Here is a 21,934-nt window from a genome sequence, read left to right on the forward strand (position 1 = left end):
GGCACAAGTAAGGAGATGCTAATGAAGATTTTATATATATATATATATATATATATATATATATTTTACATACACTTGCACTCAACTGCAGAAAGACTACTTCAATCTAACAGATTAAAAGGCTTTAGTGTAATAAATATTACCCATAAATTTAATTTGGAAATTTAAATAGTCAGCATGGAAAGTGGACGTTAAACGATGATGATGATGATTCTTAATTTATAAATCAGATGTTGAAATTTTTTTCTTTAATAATGCTATTATTGAAGCTTTTCTCTCTCTCTCACACACACACACACACATGCTTTAGGTAGATGCCTATGATCTTTCTTTAACCTAACATTGCAGGGTTTTTTTTAATCTTTTTTTTTTATTATTACTCAGTCCAGAGCATGTCACAAAAACAGTGCATCAATGCTGACACTCATGTCAAGGGTTCACCATCACTATCAATAGGAATGGTAAGTCACTCTTGAAAACAACATCAGAGAGAATTTATACTTTTAAATGAATGATTTTTATACATTTAACTGTGTGGATGTACATGTGTATTTAAATATAACTATTAGTAAACATCGTTCAAGCGGGGCATCACAGCACAAGATAAACTGCTTTGCCGTTTTCACTCCAGTTCTGTATGCTCCAAGTTCAAATTCCATTGCAGCCAGCTTTATCTTTCATCCTTTCAGGAGTGATCAAGTAAAGAACTGGTCTATGGTAGTGCACAATTATTAGTGCACCAAATGAGATGCCTTGCAGTATAAGTTCTGAGTTCTTGGGTGGGAGACAACCCAGCATTTGGTTTAACACATCTTAGTCTTGGGATGCCTTCTCTTGCAAGCATTTGAGCCACATCACTCTTCCTTTCATGAAAGGCCCTAAGCACTACCTTTCTCTCCTTGACTAGGCAGAACAGTAAGGATTTTTTTTTCCTCCTCTCCACTTACTCATTTCAGTCACTGGACTGCCTTGAAGAATTTTTAGTCAAATAAATCAACCCCAGCAGTCATTTTTTTGTAAAGCCTGGCACTTATTTATTATTGGTCACTTTGTCAAAATGCTAGGTTGCAGTACGTAAACACACAAACACCTGTTGTCAAGGAGGGGGACAAATGGAAGGACACACACACACAAAATAGACTTCTTTCAGTTTCCATCTACCAGATCCACTCACAAGGCTTTGGTCAGCCCAAGGATATAGAAGACACTTGCCTAAAGCACCACACAGTGGGACTGAACCCAGAACCATGTGGCTGGGAAGCAAATTTCTTACCATGCAGCCAGTGTTGGTAAAAATAAATTACATTAATTTTTCAGCAATAATTTAATTAGTAATTAATAAAAATTAAAAAAAAAATTAAAAACATTAAATTGAAATGTTTAACATTTCTAGCAAGTTTAATATGTGGATAGCAAGTAAAGGGAGAATGTAGTGAGGAGAGTTATTGAAGCGTAAATAAATATCTTCCCCCCTCCCAACCCTTTTTATCAGTCAGTAAGCCAGACTACCATGGAACTGCAAAAATATCAAGTGAATTAGTGGAATTAACTTTTTAACAACCATACCCATAACCAAAATGTTTGTGGGGTGTATGTGTGTAAAAGATATTAGTAAATGTATGGGGGGAAAAGATGAGGGAGACAGTGATACTCTTCAGTACAGATATCTTTTATAAATACAGTCCTACTCCACATTAGCATACTTACAACGGGAATATATGTTTTGTTGGCTTTATTTAATATGTTAGGTGAAAGTGTGAATGAAATACATTTCAAAGGATCTGTGAATAAAATCCTCAAATTACTAACTAGAAATTAATGATTAGTACAGAGGCAGTCACTAACATAATCAACAAAACAAAAAAAAAATAATCTAAGAATAAATTGAAGAAAAGTGTGGTTTTAAGACACACTTGTAGTTGCTTAGCAGTGCTCCTATGCTGGCAGATTGAGCTATTTCAAGAAATACTATTTTCAGACATGAGATCTTTGTTGTTAACAGCAAATGACTTGACAGACATGTCAGCAAACTGGACAAAATGCTTTGAGGTATTTAGTCACAGATCGTTCTGTTCTGAGTTCAAATCCTCCCATGGTCAACTCTGCCGTTCATCTTTTCCTGTGTTAATGAAATAAAGTAGCCCTCAAATACTGGAATCAATTTAACCAACCGTCCCCCATCTCCAAAATGTGGCCTTGTTACAATGCTAAAAATCAATATTACCGACAATAGACAAAGATATAGGAAATGCGCATGACTGAAGTCAATTCAATACAGGAGCAGAGTTTTAAACATCAAAAGGACACCAGATGAGAACTTCTGGGGTGTTTGACTTGCTAGAAATAGCAGTAAAATTTTAAATAACACCCTACCATCATAAATAAAAAATGGACACTGGCTAATTGCCATCTTAGATATATCCTTAAAGACAGTATAGATATAGGTTGATCAAAAAATCTACTTGACTAGATCAAGTAAAAGTTAATATCAGAGGCTAACTAATTAGTGTTTTGTGTAGTGACTGTTTCACAAACAGTGATAGCATGACCTTATGCCATCCACAAGGTTGGCATATTATAACCTGACACCTATTTCTATTTGTGCATTGAAAAACTTCAGAACATGTCTTATCAAAGAGATTATGTAACAAAGTCTGTAACAGAATTTGAACTTATAATACATTATATAAAGTGAAAACATAAATAGTAAACAAGAGCAATGAGAAACATTGCTCCAATACACATTTGATATAAAAATTAAGAACCTACAATTTGGGGCCTTTTTTTTTTCCCAATGTTGTGCACATTAGTATGCCTGAATGAATATATATGTAAAACTGAAGGTGTATAAACCACAAGAACATATAAGCACTTTTTCTAATTTCATCCATACACTCATATCCATGATGTCATCAAAATATGACAAGCTCTTATAGCATGTATTTCGGTCAGCTAGTATCAAAGATTGCCGAAATCTACAAAGTAGGAGTGGCTGTGTGGTAAGTAGCTTGCTAACCAACCACATGGTTCTGGGTTCAGTCCCACTGCGTGGCAGCTTGGGCAAGTGTCTTCTACTATAGCCCCGGGCCGACCAAAGCCTTGTGAGTGGATTTGGTAGACGGAAACTGAAAGAAGCTCGTCGTATATATGTATATATATATATGTATGTGCTTGTGTGTGTATGTCCCCCTAGCATTGCTTGACAACCGATGCTGGTGTGTTTACGTCCCTGTCACTTAGCAGTTCGGCAAAAGAGACCGATAGAATAAGTACTGGGCTTACAAAGAATAGGTCCTGGGGTCGAGTTGCTTGACTAAAGGTGGTGCTCCAGCATGGCCGCAGTCAAATGACTCAAGCAAGTAAAAGAGAGTAAAAGAGTAAAAGTAAGCGTTTAATATTCAGTTTAGAAGACAAGCGTTAACAATGAACTTCATAACTTTTATTCTACTGAGGCTGCTTGTCCCATTAACACTCCAATTGGAATACACTGCACCAGTATTTTTTCCATATTAATTTTCATTTCCCCATAATCATCATCATCGTTTAACATCCATTTTCTATGCTGGCATGGGTTGGATAGTTTGACTGAGGTCTAGCAAGCCAGGAGGCTGCACCAGGCTCCAATCTGATCTTGCAATGTTTCAACAGCTGGATGCCCTTCCTAATGCCAGCCACTCCGAGAGTGCAGTGGGTGCTTTTTACGTACCACCGGCACAGGAGCCAGTTGGGGTGAGCAGCTGGCATCAGTCACATTTGGATGGTGCTTTTTACGTATCACTGGCATGGGAGCCAGTCAGGCGGCGCTGGCATCAGCCACGTTCGGATGGTGTCTTTTATGTGCCACCAGCACAAGAGCTCATCAAGGCGAGGGGGCCGGCATTGACCACATTTGAATAGTGCTTTTTATGTGCCACTGGCACAGGAGCCAGTCAGGGCGAGGGGGCAGGCATCGACTTTCTAACCAGTTTTGAACACTGCCAATGAAATTGACTTTTCTTGATGGAAATAAATATAATTAATGTTCAGTGCATTTTACAGTTCATATAGTAAAACGGAAAAGAATTCTCACTTTTCCTCCTTTTCTTTGTAGCAATGACATCAGAAGAAAGGATAGGAAATGTGATAAATTTGGTGTGGTCAGAGTATTAGAGGATTGGCATGACTAGTAGCCAAAGGTGCTCAGCATGGCATCATTCACAAAAACTTGGAATGTAATCATTCCAAATAGTGAAATCAACCATAACATATTGTAACAGTAATACTAGAGTGATTGTAATTCACACACCCACCTCTTTTCACTTCCTATGAACTGTTATCTCAAATAACATTGTACTAAGAACTTTACCTAATCTTTACTCTCCACGACAACAGCTCTTAGACACTCCCCCACTAGTATGTTTCCCATTCAACAACTGACTTTTTATGGGATTAAACTAAACAATTCCATCAACCATACCAAATACTTATTTCCACTATATCTCTACCTCTCCATTCTAAGACATTCTGTAAATGTTAGTCATTACAGCTCTTCAGAATGGCGCTTCAGAATGTTTCAAGAAAAATAATCACAAAACAATATCAATTAGTAATCTAGAGTAGATTGTTAAATTAATTGGGGAAGTGGACACTAGAAATAACACAAACCTAACCAACTAAATATAAAAATTGATTGAAGAGCAGAAATTTACTTCTGTTAAAAAAAATAATAAAAAAAGCTATCATCTATAGGCGCAGGAGTGGCTGTGGTAAGTAGCTTGTCTACCAACCATATGGTTCCAGGTTCAGTCCCACTGCGTGGCACCTTGGGCAAGTGTCTTCTACTATAGCCTCGGGCCGACCAAAGCCTTGTGAGTGGATTTGGTAGACGGAAACTGAAAGAAGCCCGTCGTATATATGTGTGTATATATATATATATATATATATATATATATATATATATATATATATGTATATATATATATGCGTGTGTGTATTTGTGTTTGTTCCCTAGTGTTTATGTCCCCCGTTACTTAGCGGTTCAACAAAAGCGACCGATAGAATAAGTACTGGGCTTACAAAAGAATAAGTCCTGGGGTCGAATTGCTCGATTAAAGGCGGTGCTCCAGCATGGCCGCAGTCAAATGACTGAAACAAGTAAAAGAGTATCTGAAAACAGTAAACACTGGTTTTAATTGAAACTATATTTTGAGTGTCATCAAGACAAGAGAAAACAATTACAGAACAATGAAAGAAAAAAGTAATATGCTAAGTGAAAGACAATATGCAATTTTGGTTTGTTACTAACAATGCCACATGCCATGCTAAAGACGGTCATCAGCCACTAATGATGTTCGTCATTTCCTGGGCTGGAATTCTCAAGACGAACTAGCAGTTCTCATGCTCTATTACCAAGATATTTTCAATTTCGTTTTTGATCTGAAAGCATTCAGTATACTAATACGGACTTGAGTATGGATAGTAATCTACGTAGATAACCGCAGTAATTTTTTGTTATGTTTTAAATATAATTTTTCACACCTTCTCACAATACTGTACATATAGGCGCAGGAGTGGCTGTGTGGTAAGTAGCTTGCTAACCAACCACATGATTCTGGGTTCAATCCCACTGCGTGGCATCTTGGGCAAGTGTCTTCTGCTATAGCTCCGGGCCGACCAATGCCTTGTGAGTGGATTTGGTAGACGGAAACTGAAAGAAGCCTGTCGCGCGCGCGTGCGTGCGTGCGTGTTTGTCCCCCTAGCATTGCTTGACAACCGATGCTGGTGTGTGTTTATGTCCCCGTCACTTAGCGGTTCGGCAAAAGATACCGATAGAATAAGTACTGGGCTTACAAAAGAATAAGTCCCGGGGTCGATTTGCTCGACTAAAGGCGGTGCTCCAGCATGGCCGCAGTCAAATGACTGAAACAAGTAAAAGAGTATCTGAAAACAGTAAACACTGGTTTTAATTGAAACTATATTTTGAGTGTCATCAAGACAAGAGAAAACAATTACAGAAGAATGAAAGAAAAAAGTAATATGCTAAGTGAAAGACAATATGCAATTTTGGTTTGTTACTAACAATGCCACATGCCATGCTAAAGACGGTCATCAGCCACTAATGATGTTCGTCATTTCCTGGGCTGGAATTCTCAAGACGAACTAGCAGTTCTCATGCTCTATTACCAAGATATTTTCAATTTCGTTTTTGATCTGAATGCATTCAGTATACTAATACGGACTTGAGTATGGATAGTAATCTACGTAGATAACCGCAGTAATTTTTTGTTATGTTTTAAATATAATTTTTCACACCTTCTCACAATACTGTACATATAGGCGCAGGAGTGGCTGTGTGGTAAGTAGCTTGCTAACCAACCACATGGTTCTGGGTTCAATCCCACTGCGTGGCATCTTGGGCAAGTGTCTTCTGCTATAGCCCCGGGCCGACCAATGCCTTGTGAGTGGATTTGGTAGACGGAAACTGAAAGAAGCCTGTCGTGTATATATATATATATATATATATATATATATATATATATATTATATATATATATATGTGTGTGTGTTTGTCCCCCTAGCATTGCTTGACAACCGATGCTGGTGTGTGTTTACGTCCCCGTCACTTAGCGGTTCGGCAAAAGAGACCGATAGAATAAGTACTGGGCTTACAAACAATAAGTCCCGGGGTCGATTTGCTCGATTAAAGGCAGTGCTCCAGCATGGCCGCAGTCAAATGACTGAAACAAGTAAAAGTTGGTGGTTCTCTCATCACTACTACAGTAAATATATAATTAAGTTTATGCTTTGCTAATGAGGTTTAATAAAGCGAAAATATGTTCAGAATCGTTTTACTATTTGTGCCAAAATACTTAGATATTATGGAACTAATGTTGACATTTACTCATAGCATAATTATTTCTAACATTTCATGATCAGTACATTAAATATTAACATTAACTATCCTCTTTGTGTTTTAACCCAGTTTGTTTCTTTAAAGTAATGTTTTCATAGAAAATAGAAATTATATGAATTTCTGATCATTACTGCAAGTTTATATAGTAAATATAATTAAGCACATTCTTAAAGCTATCAACTGATTAAAGAATGATAACATGAATATGACCAATAAACAGAAAAAAAAAAAATTTTTTTTAATGTACACAGGAGTGGCTGTGTGGTAAGTAGCTTGCTTCCCAACCACATGGTTCTGGGTTCAGTCCCACTGCGTGGAACCTTAGGCAAGTGGCTTCCACTATAGCCTCGGGCCGACCAAAGCCTTGTGAGTGGATTAGGTAGATGTTTGTGTCTGTCCCCCGCAACATCGCTTGACAACTGATGCTGGTGTTTACGTCCCCGTAACTTAGCAGTTCGGCAAAAGAGACTGATAGAATAAGTACAAAGAATAAATCCATAAGGACTAAAGGTGGTGCTCTAGCATGGCCGCAGTCAAGTGACTGAAACAAATAAAAGACTAACCCTGTTAAGATACTCCATGTTTCTTTCAATTAATTTTAAATATAACAAAAAATTTAGCAAAATAACTTATATCTAACTGGAAATTCTTTAGAGAACTTAATATACTGCAAGCCAGAAAATCAGATGAAAATGATTCAAAAGTAAGAAGAAAAAAAGTATATATCAAAAGATAGGCAAAGTTAAAGGTTATATGCTTGATAGTAGCCAGGATTACTATGCAACCCAATAGAAATTGGAATGTAGTCTTGCTTGATTGTCAAAAATAATATAAACAACTCAATATATGAAATCAGTGAAGCCAAAAGTTACACAAAAGGCTACAGATACATTTGAAACAGAATGATAGCAATCCAACACTTCTTGTGCACTAAAGTATGTATTGTATTGGCAATATTTACAAAAAAATTGAATCAGTGATATGGCAGAAATGATACAGCCTTAGAATACATTTTTTCTGTTTAAGCTCCAAGTTCAAATTCTGTCTGGATGAATTGATAAAATAAAGCAAGCGATCTACTAGCGAATTAACCCCTTTCACTCTTTGAAATAAATCTATGTGCCAATGTAATAATTTTTTTTTTTTTTTTTTTTTTTTTTTTTTACTACTGCTTAGTTGACTTTTTACAGTCAATTCACATATGCTGTTCTATTGGGGAAAAGATATGAACTTAAAATATCCATTAGACAGATCCCCTATAAAGCATGGAACCTTTGTATGAAAGTCAATAAACCAACAAGGGTTAATCATAAATAATCTATGAATCAAAAGAAGCTACGAGTAGAAACTCTTACAGACACCACCACACCTTCTGGGTAGAGAAGAGTTTGTCTCTCCACTCCCTGTCGGTAGCCATCCTTTTTGGCTCTTCATTATCCATCTAGAGAATGCTAGTTGTATGAAGGTTATCCGTTATGAGAATGCTAGTTGTATGAAGGAAGAGGGGATTTAGTTGAGTAAGTATTTCTAAGAAAATCAAGAGATTAGAATGTGGAGGAAAAAAAAGGAAGCAATTACACTCAGATGTGGAGGCGGCTAGCAGTAAAACAGCTAAGATACTAAACACACCCACAGGTCATTCACACAAAAACCTTCAACTCCAAGAACACGTTTAGAAAACAGTCACAGGTTTCTGGAGATGTGTACTGAAGGAAATTTATTTTGAGTATACCTCAGTTGCATTTTGGGTAGGGTGCTATCCACCCCCGGTTTTTATTTATTTTATACATGATTACAGCATACTTAGTATTTCTGCCAAATTCATAGAGAGGCACCAGTATAAGCCAAAGAGGAATCATTCCTGAGAGATAGCACTTTCAGCAGCCATACAAACACTAGCTGTACAACAGCAATAGGGAAAATATTTAAATATAATTAGAATTGGGTTACTGCAGCTATTTGTTATGCTTAAACTGTGGTGCTGGCACACACACACACACACACACACACACACAACTACAGTATTTGTCGAAAAAAAGCCGGTAAAACTTCTTATAAATAGAGTGTAGGCTAAACTACTAGCAAGTTTGGTAAGTCGTACCCACACACACACATTTCCAGAGCACATGACTCCACTCCTACCTAAGTTTACTTGGATGAAAATCAGCTGACCAAAATATCAATAAAAATAGCTATTAGACACAAATTGAAAAGTAAGGTAGATTTAGAATTACAAAAGAGAAAAAAAATTAAGACAAGGTATATTTTTCAAAAGGTTACCTTTTTATTGCTATCATTTTAACATTCACTTTTTCATACATGCATAGGTCAGACAGAATTTCTAATCCAATCCTGTCGCCAAACCTCACTTGTTTCCAAGCAAGATAATATTCCCCAATGGTCAGGCATGTTTTTCACAGATGACTGGAAACTAACATTGCTTGTACAACAATGCTTGTTCACAACCATGTCAAGACAAAGGCACACATATACAACACACACACAATTACCTTCTTTCAGTTTCCATCTACCAAATCCACTCAAGGATTTGGTTGGCCCAAGGCCATAGAAGACACTTGCCTAAGGTGCCATGCAGCGGACTGAACCCAAAACAGCGTGGTTTAGAAGCAAGTTTCTCAATCATACAACTATACTTACACCTAACTTGACCTATTATAATTCCATTCACATTCACAAAAGTATTTAATCAAACACCTGGTACTTAGCTGTAACTTTACCATTTATCCTTCTAGGGTCAGTAAGATAAAGTCACTTTCAGTAAGCTTTATGTCTACATAGTTTATGTAAATATACAGGCATTTTGTTCAATGCTCTGACAATTCTACAATTTTTGTTTTGCCATGCAAGCAACCTTCTCATTATCTAGGCCACTTACTTTATTTTCATTTAATTACTATAGAGTCTGAAAAAGAGGCAGAATTCTCTCAAATATATGCAATTGATACAGTTGTGATCATACAGTGTAACATGTCTGTTATTGTTTCACTGAATTCTTGTAAAACAAACCACAGTTGATCAGCCAATTCATGTGTATTTTATTAATACAAATATTAACATTGAAGTACAAAATAACTCCAACAATAAAGAATCTATTCTAGCATTGCTGTTTATACTGAAAACCTAATTTCTTGCTCATAATGGAACCAGTCCACAATCACTTAACTTAATGGAAATACAGTATCTCTCTCAAATCAGACCCCACTGTCTTATAAAAAAGGATGAGATACTCTCTCCCATTCCACTACGAGAGAAGATGGTAATGGCTTATATACGTATATACATATAAGTATGTGTATGTGTTTGTGTGTATGTTTGTTCCCCTAACATTGCTTGACAACCGATGCTGGTGTGTTTACGTCCCCGTCACTTAGCGGTTCGGCAAAAGAGACCGATAGAATAAGTACTGGGTTCACAAAGAATAAGTCCTGGGGTCGATTTGCTCGACTAAAGGCGGTGCTCCAGCATGGCCACAGTCAAATGACTGAAACAAGTAAAAGAGTAAAGAGTATACCATTAATCATAAGTTTTCTCAATCAAGCTTGACCTGGGGTTAAACATTTGTGATTTTGTAAGAGTAGGGAATATAATCAGTTATAAACACTGCCAGATTTGACTGGGCCTGATGAAGCCTTCTGGCTTCACAGACCCCAGTAGAACCGTCCAACCCATGCTAGCATGGAAAACGGACGCTAAACTATGATGATGATGATATTGATCCCAGGTAATTATTAGTCCATTTTACCTTTCGTGGGGAGATTAAAAAAAAAAAAAAAAAAAAAGGTAAATCATAAGATTTAAAGTGAGTTTTACAAACAGAAAAACTAGATTCTAAGATGTAGCAGCTATTCTGAATTTCTACCATCTGTTCAACCATCTTGGCATTCATATCAGAGATTGTTTCTCCCACATGCCAAGTAATATACTGAAACACACACACACACACACACACATACATACACTGTACAGAGTTTACTCAGATGCTACCATAGATGTCCAGAAATGTTGACATTTTTCTGCATTTTTCTTTTTCTACATTACACTAGTGCTATAGCTCGATTCAATTCAATTATTTAGTCTTTGCTTGCTTTGAAGCTAGACAAGCCTCTCAAATGCAATAGCTAGTTGATTAATTGGATGAAATTACTCTACTTTCTAATTTCAATTATTGTAGTAGTTGTAGCTAAATTAGTAGTAGTAGTCACAGTAGTAAATTCATATTGCGTAGCCTGACACAGAACCAATTGAGTTACAGATTATTCTAGCTTGTTTACAAATTCAGTTCATTTGTTAAAATGACACTATGATATTCTATAGTTTAAGGTCACCTAACAACCTTGTGAATAGAATATTAGTATCACAAGATAATAGATGAAAGATTTTAGCAACAAAAAACAATGGCATTTTTATCCCCAGCAGAAATAAACATTGGGTGAAAGGAGTTGCAAATTTCTCTTCTATTATGACTACACTTCTGTTGATAAGAATTTTGTAAATGGTACGAATGTTACACAACCTCAATTCTCTTTGCCTTCAAATCTGGGTCCATCCGCTTTATGCAAGAAATCAATACTGAAGAAAAATGGAAAGAATTTCTTTTTCTTTTTTTTTCTTTCTTTAGACAGCATAGTGCCAACAGGTGCTTATTTTGCACAATCTTTCAAAATACATTATTAGTTTGCCTTTTGATGTACTCTAAAACGAACTATCAGTTCAGTGTAGTGAGGTGGTGAGTTCCTAATCACATGATCACAACCATTGGAGTGTGCTCTCATTCTGCATAACTAGGCTGACAGACAAGTGCAATCCTTCACACAAATTTACAATGAGCATCCAGCTAGAAAAACAATTACCAAAAGAATGAAAATAATTTCAATTATGCTAGCATATGAAGAATATGGATCTAAACAACAACCAAAATGAACGAATTGTATATAAAGCTAAATGTTAGAATTTATTAAGAAAAATGTTGGTAGACAAAATAAAACCTAATCCTATTCTATTTGGCAACTTAAATTCTTAATGTGTTTGCTGTGCCCATAAATAAAGTGATAAAAAGACTATCAAAGTTTCTATATGAAATTAAATAGACCAGAAAATGAGGAAAAATAAACAGCAGTCTATGATGGTGAGCTATAAGAAGCAATATTAAGGCATGTGTGTATCCAATATTTAAAGCACTTTAATAAAGAAGCATGTATATCTATGTATACAAACATGCAAAATTCACACCTGAACTATGTGAAATATACAAAATTTAATTATATGTCATGTACAGTCAATTTTCTTTCTCCCCATTTTCACTGGAAACTGTTAGCAATTTATTTTGTTGGTTTGTTTCCAAAAGCTTTGGACTATAATAGTAAAGACTGTATAGAAAGGTTTGTATTTTGCCGCAACATGAGAACTTGATAACAAAACATACATAAAATTATAATTTGACTTGATGTGTAGAATACATAAAATCTAATACAGGTGCACATTCTTCAGGTTGGTTATAACTTTTCTCCAGAGGTTTCCACCCCATATTCACCACTGGATCATTTAATTTCATCTAAATGAAAGACAAACTTCTTTTGCACCTACATTTATCAAGTCACTACTACATAAACCACTAACTACTATCAAAAGCCCTCACCTCTAAATCTCTTCTTAATGATCTAGAAATTAAATTTTCCCAACCATATAGGTATTCATCATATATCATCTTTCAACATAACCTTCCCACCAAACCCTACTCATCCTAACAATTTTTAATCATGGTCCACAATCTATTTCACTTCTCCCAAAATTAATTTCTCCAGAATTTCCTTCCCAACACACTTCCTCATTCCACCATGTAAAAATCACTAAGTCAGGCTGCAAGCCAATCTTTCTACTGGAAAAAAAAAAGATCACCATCTTCTAGAGTTACAAAAACAATTCATTAGACCATTGACCTGAGGGTTATGGTACCCATGTTGAAAGCATTCAAACACCCATATAAAGGTAACATTTGCACCATAAGGATGCTATCCTTGAAAGGAAAGCAGGGATTAACTTGAACATGCTTACTCCACTGAAAACAAATGAAGGAAACTTCTATACAGGGGTTACTCAACCTACAAGAAATAGCCAACCTTCAGATATTACCCTATTGTCTGAAAAATGTTTAAAAGCATTGGACAAACCCATCATCATCTTAACCTTCACTTTTCTATGCAAGCATGGGGCAGATAGAATCCATTGAAGCAGATTTTCTTTGGCTAGATGCCCTTCCTATCACCAACCTTCACTTGTTTCCAAGGTACTATTTCCTCAAGGCCCAAACATGTTTTTCACAGAAAACTGAATAAACATCGCTTAATGATGGTGATGCTCATCATATTCAACCATTACCTAATGCCATGGCAATGGTAGGAGAGTAAGACACGCACATGCATGCAAACACAAATCCAGGCTTCTTTAAATTTCTATCTTCCAAATTCATCCACAAGGTTGGGTTGTCTAAATCTATGAGTGGATTCATCATATAGAAATTGAAAGGCCACTAGGTGCATGCAAGTGTGCACAGGAGTGCATGTAGGGGAGTTTATGTGTCTTATCATGATATATCATGACAACTATAAATGAGTCTCTCTCATACAAGCAGTGTCATTCTGTGTGAAAATATTAGCTGCTTTGGAAACAGGTTAGAGTCAGCAATAGGAAGAGCATCCAGCTGTAGAAATCTGCCTAAATGAATTCCATTTGACCCATGCAGACAGAAAAGTGGATGTTAAAACGATGATTGAGATATATATATATATATATATATACACACACACACATATATATATATATATATATATATATATATACACACACAGGGTTGGTAATTTTTTTATCCAAAATGCTTGGGACAAAGAGTGATTCAAATAGAGTTTTTTTTTCAGCACAAGTGTTATATTAACATCTATAATATGAGGCAAAGTTTTACATCAGTCAATTTGGAAAGAGTTCATTTTTTTTTTTTTTTGCATAATTTAACACTTAAAGTTTGGACATATTTCACTTTTCATCAAAACTAATCCATACATTAATACACTTTCACTTCAGACTGTCAAACTAATTAAAACAGCATCGTATTCTACTTTCGTGATTTCACATACCCTTTAAAAAAAAAGGGTGCTTTTTGAAATTCAGAATCACAAAAATTTCATTTCATTTATGTAGTATTTGCAATTCATTTAGAAGATATAACAATTATCAAGTTGCACTACAAGAGCAAGCAAACAGAAATTTGGCTAGAACGGAGAATCAAACAATAAGACAGGTCAAAAAACAAAGCGGCAAGTGATAATGCCATTACGATAGAGACTACAGCTTATACTGGAAATAGATTAAATTGATATTGAAAGAGCAGCACCAAGCCAACCTAGGAAATATGACTTCATTGTTATTTTAGTGTTTACTAACAGATGCTTCAAAAATTGGTTAAGTCATCAATTTTAAATCTATATCACTTAGGAATATGGTATACTATTAAACTTAGATTTATTTTGAAAAACTATTTCCAAACGCTGTCACAACGCCCAGTCAAAATGACTGCAATACAATATGTAAACTGATTAGTACTCTACTATTAATCATCCATGGTTATTTTAGTTGAATAAAGAAATCCACATCATTTTTTTTTTTTACTGGAACATGCCATCTGCACATTAACATGTGTGTAAAACTACATCAGTTGTTCTGGGCTTTTTTCCTTTCTTTTGCTTGCAGTTAGTTACCAGGCATAACTTTGATGAAATATGCAAACAAATGCAAAGTCATTTCACAGTAATTCCCTGTACAAATTCCGCTGATAGTATTGATAAATATGTTCAGCTGAACAAATAGAAAGGCAACAAAAGTATACAGAATGATGCAGCATTTTTCAACGAATGTATTTTCTTTACTGCTAAAATTATATTCCAAAACAGCATTCAGCTGTATGTATCCGGACATTTATCATAATGGATATTGTTGAAACTGGTAATGCACTTTTGTTTTTCTGCTTTTTTTACATCTACAAATCTTGTGTACATATTGTGTATTCAAGCATATAAATGTGTGCTTTTGTTTGTTTGTTTGTTTTTTTACTTTGAACACAGTTAAATCATCAGAACTATGCTGCATTCTGAAAGTGATTTTGCTGATAAGAACTCCATTACGTCCTGCAAATTAACCCATTTTCAAAGAAGCAGCTTTCCTTGCAAAAGGAACTTATCTCTAGAGAAAAATACTGTAATTAATAGCTTAGTTTTAGCCATATTCATCAGGAATATTACTTCCATATTTGCAAGTAACAATTTTTGCTGTAATCTCTGAAATTGAATCAAACATGGAAATTTTGATTTGTACACAAGTGTTCTCTTTTGAGAGTTATGTGAATTCCACTGAAATCGTTAACTCATTAACTTTCAGTGACTTCAAACAGAAGTATTACAGTTGATCAGTATATTTATGAGTAAGAGAGAGATTGTATAGTCGTCTAGTAAAATTGGATACCCAGAAATATGGTGCAATTATCTAGCAGAACTTAAGGACTTTAAGAGAATGCAGCCATTCAGTCAAGTAGAATGGTGGGAAAGTTGTTTTGTTTTTATTTTTACCTGGCTTGGGTTGAAACTACTCATTACTTTAAAACCTTTAGCATCCAGATTCTGTCGAATGTAATACTTATTCACATTGTTTTGAATTCTGCATTATCTCATAGCTTCAAGATTTCAAGGAGGTGATGGTTTTAGTTTTAGAATGACATTGTAGGGTAGATTGAAAAGGGTGGATCTGGACAGTTTGAGCATAAAACAGGGATAGTATTTTGGCCAGATATACTCTTTACTCTCTTTTACTTGTTTCAGTCATTTGACTGCGGCCATGCTGGAGCACCACCTTTAGTCAAGCAAATCGACCCCGGGACTTATTCTTTGTAAGCCCAGTACTTATTCTATCGGTCTCTTTTGCCGAACCGCTAAGTGGCGGGGACGTAAACACACCAGCATCGGTTGTCAAGCAATGCTAGGGGGACAAACACAGACACACAAACACATACACACACACACACATATATACATATATATATATATATATGCCTATATACAACAGGCTTCTTTCAGTTTCCGTCTACCAAATCCACTCACAAGGCATTGGTCAGCCTGGGGCTATAGCAGAAGACACTTGCCCAAGATGCCACGCAGTGGGACTGAATCCGGAACCATGTGGTTGGTTAGCAAGCTACTTACCACACAGCCACTCCTGTGCCTGGTTTAAATGCTAAAGAGTTGAGGGGATAAGGCAACTGAGTGGACTCTGTCAAAAGCATAGAAAGGCTGTGGTGGTGTTAAATTTTGAGACAGATTAAATCTACTGCAATAAGGAACAAGAGTAAAGTGAGATGTAGATGAAGATTAGGCAAAAATAAATCTTGAACCTGAAGATCATTTACAAAAAAAAAAATCAGAAAATATCCAAAAAGGAACTGAACCCATTTTACACTCACGGAAATGTCATTGGAACTCAAATCCTAACACTTAGCTCAAAGTTGACAAGATTTAACAGGATAGACAAAAAATGTCAGGGTAGGGTTACATACAGTATGACTACTTAATTTCAAATTTAAAGGAAGTAAATTGATCAGGCTTACAAATTTGGTAGAGCACTATTAATTTAAGCTTAGTGAAGTCTATTTTCTATATTCTTTCGTACCAGTAAGTCCATCTCTCTCTCTCTCTCTATCACACACACACACACACACACAAACAAACACCTCTACATTCCATTAAATGAGACATTAAGTGAACTGGAGTGCATAATTTCAAAATGATGGCTTAAGCTTAAATACATCATATTTTAAAAGCAATAAATAAAATTTGTAACCGTGTCTAACTTTCAAAGAATGGCTATATATTGCTTTAACCCTTTAGTGTTCAGATTATTCTGTCAATTGTGATGTTTGTTTATTTAAAATGGTTTGAATTAATCATGCATTATCTTGTAGTTTAGAGATTTCAGTGATGTGACTTTTTAGTTTTAGAATGACATGGTAGGGCTGAGGTGAGAGACGAGATCTGGTCAGTTTCAATATAAAACAGGTTAAATATTTTGGCCAGATATGGCCGGTTTGAATGCTAAAGGGTTAATACGACCAAGTGAAAAAAGTATTTTATCAGCAGTAAGTAATGTTAAAACTGAAGTTCACTGAACTACTTCAAGAGTTGGCATTCTATTTTTCTGGGTTTTTTTTTTTTGTTTTAGGTGGGTTCCTGAGCTTGGTGTAGAATCATCACACACTGTCAAATACTCAGAAAAAGATCTATTTACCATAAGATCAGAAAAGTATTTCAGGAATTTCAACTGCAAAAACCAGAGCAAATTGTTTGTAGTTCAAAATGGTGTGACGCTCCTAAACACATCCATTACATTGGACAGATGCAGTGTTGCCAGGTTAAAAAAAAAAAAAAAAAAAAAAAAAACTATTGTAACAAGGGACACAATTTTTATAGAATTTTACTTCTGTCTAATGAGTCCTTATTACCCACAAGAATTTCATTTTTACTCCACTTGGGTACTTTACCCTAGTTCATCAACCCCTGATCTAAGTAAACTACAGGCAAGACAGGCAGTGAACAAAATAACTTTAAGGATCTTATAGGTTTGGATTCTTGAATTTTCCACCTATAAAATGCACGAAACCGAAAATGTGAATTAGGACATCTATATATAAACTCCCATCACAGCTGTTTCTAGATTCTAATAAAGATACACCTAATAGGCGCAGGAGTGGCTGTGTGGTAAGTAGCTTGCTAACCAACCACATGGTTCTGGGTTCAGTCCCACTGCATGGCATCTTGGGCAAGTGTCTTCTGCTATAGCCCCGGGCCGACCAATGCCTTGTGAGTGGATTTGGTAGACGGAAACTGAAAGAAGCCTGATGTATATATATATGTGTGTGAGTGTGTGTTTGTCTCCCTAGCATTGCTTGACAACCGATGCTGGTGTGTTTACGTCCCCATTACTTAGCGGTTCGGCAAAAGAGACAGATAGAATAAGTACTGGGCTTATAAAGAATAAGTCTCCGGGTCGATTTGCTCGACTAAAGGCGGTGCCTCAGCATGGCTGCAGTCAAATGACTGAAACAAGTAAAAGAGAGTAAAGAGTAATGTCCAATATATACACAGGAATTCTAAAGATAAAACAATAGAAAATGTTTTATTTTAAAAAGCATCATAACTAATAAAGCATAAACACATTCACCAGTTGTTTGTCTGTATATCTCTTTATTAAAAGCAGATGTCTATGTTTCAGAATATTTCTCATCACATCAGCCTGTAGCTTTTTTCAATTGGTGCATTTTCAAATGCTTGACTTCACTGATTTTATAGTTACATCTCTATAGTAAGAATGTGAACTGAAGTTTTACTATTTATTTACTTTGCTTTCTTTTGTTGTCGCTAACATAGAAAAAAAAAATTAGTGTGTGTGTGTGTGTGTGTGTGTGCACATTGGTTGACCTTAGTCATTTAGACTTATTTTATCCTACATCATATGACTCCAAGGGTGAGTTGCTACACCATTCCTTTATAGCAAGTGTGTGAGTGGAGTTTACTTCCTGTATAGCTCCTGTGATTTGCCATAATGATGGGTATTTTGGATGTCTAGAAAGATCTCATTCACACAATATAAAGAATGAGTGATATAATATCATCCCATCCCCACCCAACCCACTACTACAATATTGAGTAAGAATATGTCTAAAAACAACTAAGGTCAACCACACATCACACACCCCTTATGTAGGGCAACAACAAAAGGAAGCAAAGTTTGAAAATACACACAGGCTGAAAAGGCCACAGGTTGATGTGATAAAAAACATTGAGAAATATAGACAAGCAACAACCATTTGGAAAAATAAAGGAGGCAAACAATAATTGGTGTATTCCTTATGATTCTGCCTAAATATAACAATACCAGTTTCAACATAGTCTCAGCTCAAAATCCTTGCAAAACTTGTTCAAAAACAAAAAATAACAGAATGACATCCTAAGACCTATCTACATTATTGTAAAGTAATTTTGTAGATTAGAGCAAATGACAAATCTAGGGGAGCTTTTAGTTATCAGTGCCTTATCTCTAGTTTTGTGGTATAAAAATTTTAAACTAAATCTCCTTGAATAGACTACATTGTGTATAATTTATCAAGGTTATCTGGTATGTCTAATAACTATCTGAATTAAGGTAATGCAGAATAAAGGATTCTACTCCAAAATAAGATGTATGCAACGGATTTGAACTCATGACCAATAAGCAAGTAGTCCAGTGTGTCTATTCGCTTAATCTGTCAAAAGAAAGAAACGCCTTGACCAATGTCTGAAATTAAGAAGACCTTATTAAAAGCTTTCCACATAATCTATCGATCTTAATGTAGGCAGTCAACAAAAGAAATGTCCAATGCAGCTACAAGAGCCCAATGGTAAAATGTCAAATAGTAATTAATAGTTATAAGTTCAATCTTGTGCTTTTGTTAAACAAGTTCTATTAAAATGCATAGGAAGCATGTTTCTGATAGAGATTTTTCAATGATGCTGAGTTTCAGATCCTGAGATTGACACAGAACACAGTATAACTTAGTAGAGGTTAAAAGATCTGTCTTGTCTCGGTTGGAAATAGATAAAAATGTCATTAAACACTTCATGGACAATCATCAGCCTCGGGGAAAATGTGACAAACTCAGTGTTTATGTGAACCGGTTCAATAAGCAACTCCACTAGTAATCTGCATTAATAATGAGAAAGAAAAACCGATAATGCAATGTTTGCGATAAGGGACTATAGAGTTAAGTATGAAGCAATATAGTCCATTACACATGTCCGAGTGATGAATATTAATAAGTCAGGATATTAAGTAACAATACTAAAATGATAAAGAAATACAGAAATATGAATCTGTATAACTTGAAGCCAGACTAACTGATAAACATGGTAACTCTAGAAAAATGAACAGATATCTTGTAAAAATTACCATGTGTATATACACACACACACACACACACAATCAACAAGTTATTGTTAAAATAAATTCATGTCAGCAGAGCTAGAAGGAAAAGATTAATGACAGATAAAACACTAGATTATAGCATACCAAAAATTCGAATATATTAAGAATCTATAAAACTGGTTGCCTTTTAAAAGATCTCAGCAATATATCTAAATTTGGATTTTAAAAAATGTATTGGATATATTCTTGAGTTACAATTTAAATTCTTTCAAAATAAAGCAAAACCTACCATTAAATGCAATTTAGCAGAAAAAAAAATTATTTGTGATTTTTACAACTTGATCCATAAATTGACAAAAAGCACATCAAGTATAGCACTTTTGACAAGTTTTACAAATTATAAAGAAATCAAGATAATTTATTGTACATTTGTACAACACTTGCAAAATAGTTTCCAGTAAAAATTTCATCCACAAATAAAGAGATAATCAAAAAAAGTTCAGCTAATTAACATGCCTAAATGAAATCTCAAGTTCTGTATGTGCCAATGAGCATGTTTTTTATACTAAACCATCTTTTGGAACCATCAATTCAATATCTAATTACATGTGCAAATTAGCTAATTATATATTTACATCTAAAATAATGCAAATTTGATACAATAACCTTATTTTCAATTGGGTTCTAGTCCTCAATAAATCTATGTTTTACTATACATGAATTATATTGTATTTGGAAATTACTATTTAAATAAATTAATAAAGCTAATATATTTTGGCAATTTCTTTCTGTGCCAAATGCACCAGTATAAAATCTGGACATCGTAGATTACAAACAATTGTCTTTTTCTTTTTTTTTTAATCTGGTCAAAAGCAAAAAAGCAATTCATTAAAAAAACTGTCAGATGGTTCAAGTAATTGTAACTTGATTGAGGCTATTTTTGAAAGTTGGACATCTGGCAATAAGTACAAAGGACAGGGCTGTTACGTGTGTAAATGACATACAGATCTGCTGAGTGTAGTATTCAAGAATATTTGTGTGTGAGTTTCTTGTATGTAGGTGTGCTATGGCTAGTATTAATGAACAAAAAACTGATCCTAATAAAAACACTGTAATTATCAATGTAAATAATTGCTTGCAGAGAAACTCCATACCGACAGACTCATACACATGACGAGGGCTTATCTACTGGCAGAAACAACAATGTTATGTTATTAAGAATAATTAACTCAAGTACTGCAAATTGGTTAATTAGTTTGTTGAGAGAGAAAGAGGGGAGGGTGGGGGAGACATCTATTATGCTAGGTCTGTCTGATTAGTGCATTGATCTGGGGATAATCAATGGTGCCTCCAATTTACTGAAGTTGGTATGTGAAGAATTTTAATGGTTAATTGGTAACAGGGGTTTAACCAAGAGTAATTAATAGGATAATGAGGCAAGAAAAACAGTAACCAGTGACAACATTTTGGACAACTGAGAGGGTAGTAGCATTTCGTCACTTATTTAAAACATTAATGTGAATTAAAAAGCAAACTGTTCCACTGGAATAGTTACTAAGATAGTCTTCAACATTCATGTAAAATAGTAAAGACTAATTTATAAGTGTAAGAATCTTATATTTTACTAAGTACTTATAAAAACTAAGCATTCAAGAGGGATAAAATTTGAACAAGGTAATGAATTTTATAAATACTATTACACAGTTATAGTGTCTTAAAAGTGTAGCTGATCACCTCCAATACTATGAAAAATGAAACAGATAAAAGTAAAATTTTATCAAGCTGAAATCACAAGAAGTTTCATTTCTTGGTCAGTGAAAGTTCAGCTCTACTGCTAATACTTACAAACATAAAACACTACACCCTACCTGCACTAACCCTTTAACATTCTTGGGTAGTTGGTGTTAGGAAGCTCATCAAGCCATAAAACCTATGCCAAAACAGACACAGATGCATGGTGCAGTTTTCTGCCTGGCCAGCCCCTGTCAAACTGTCCAACCCATGCCAGCAAAGGAGGATGTTAAGCGA

The 21,934-nt window shown here is 35.1% G+C and overlaps 1 protein-coding gene across 5 annotated transcripts in view; it reads right to left on the bottom strand.

Annotated features, from left to right (window-relative positions):
• The window catches only part of LOC115210280 (fermitin family homolog 2), a 131,905-nt gene that overhangs the window by 56,702 nt on the left and 53,269 nt on the right, over window positions 1–21,934 (bottom strand). The gene's annotated exons all lie outside the window — the stretch shown is intronic.

This window comes from Octopus sinensis, linkage group LG4 (assembly GCF_006345805.1).
Source record: "Octopus sinensis linkage group LG4, ASM634580v1, whole genome shotgun sequence".
Lineage (NCBI taxonomy): Eukaryota > Metazoa > Mollusca > Cephalopoda > Octopoda > Octopodidae > Octopus > Octopus sinensis.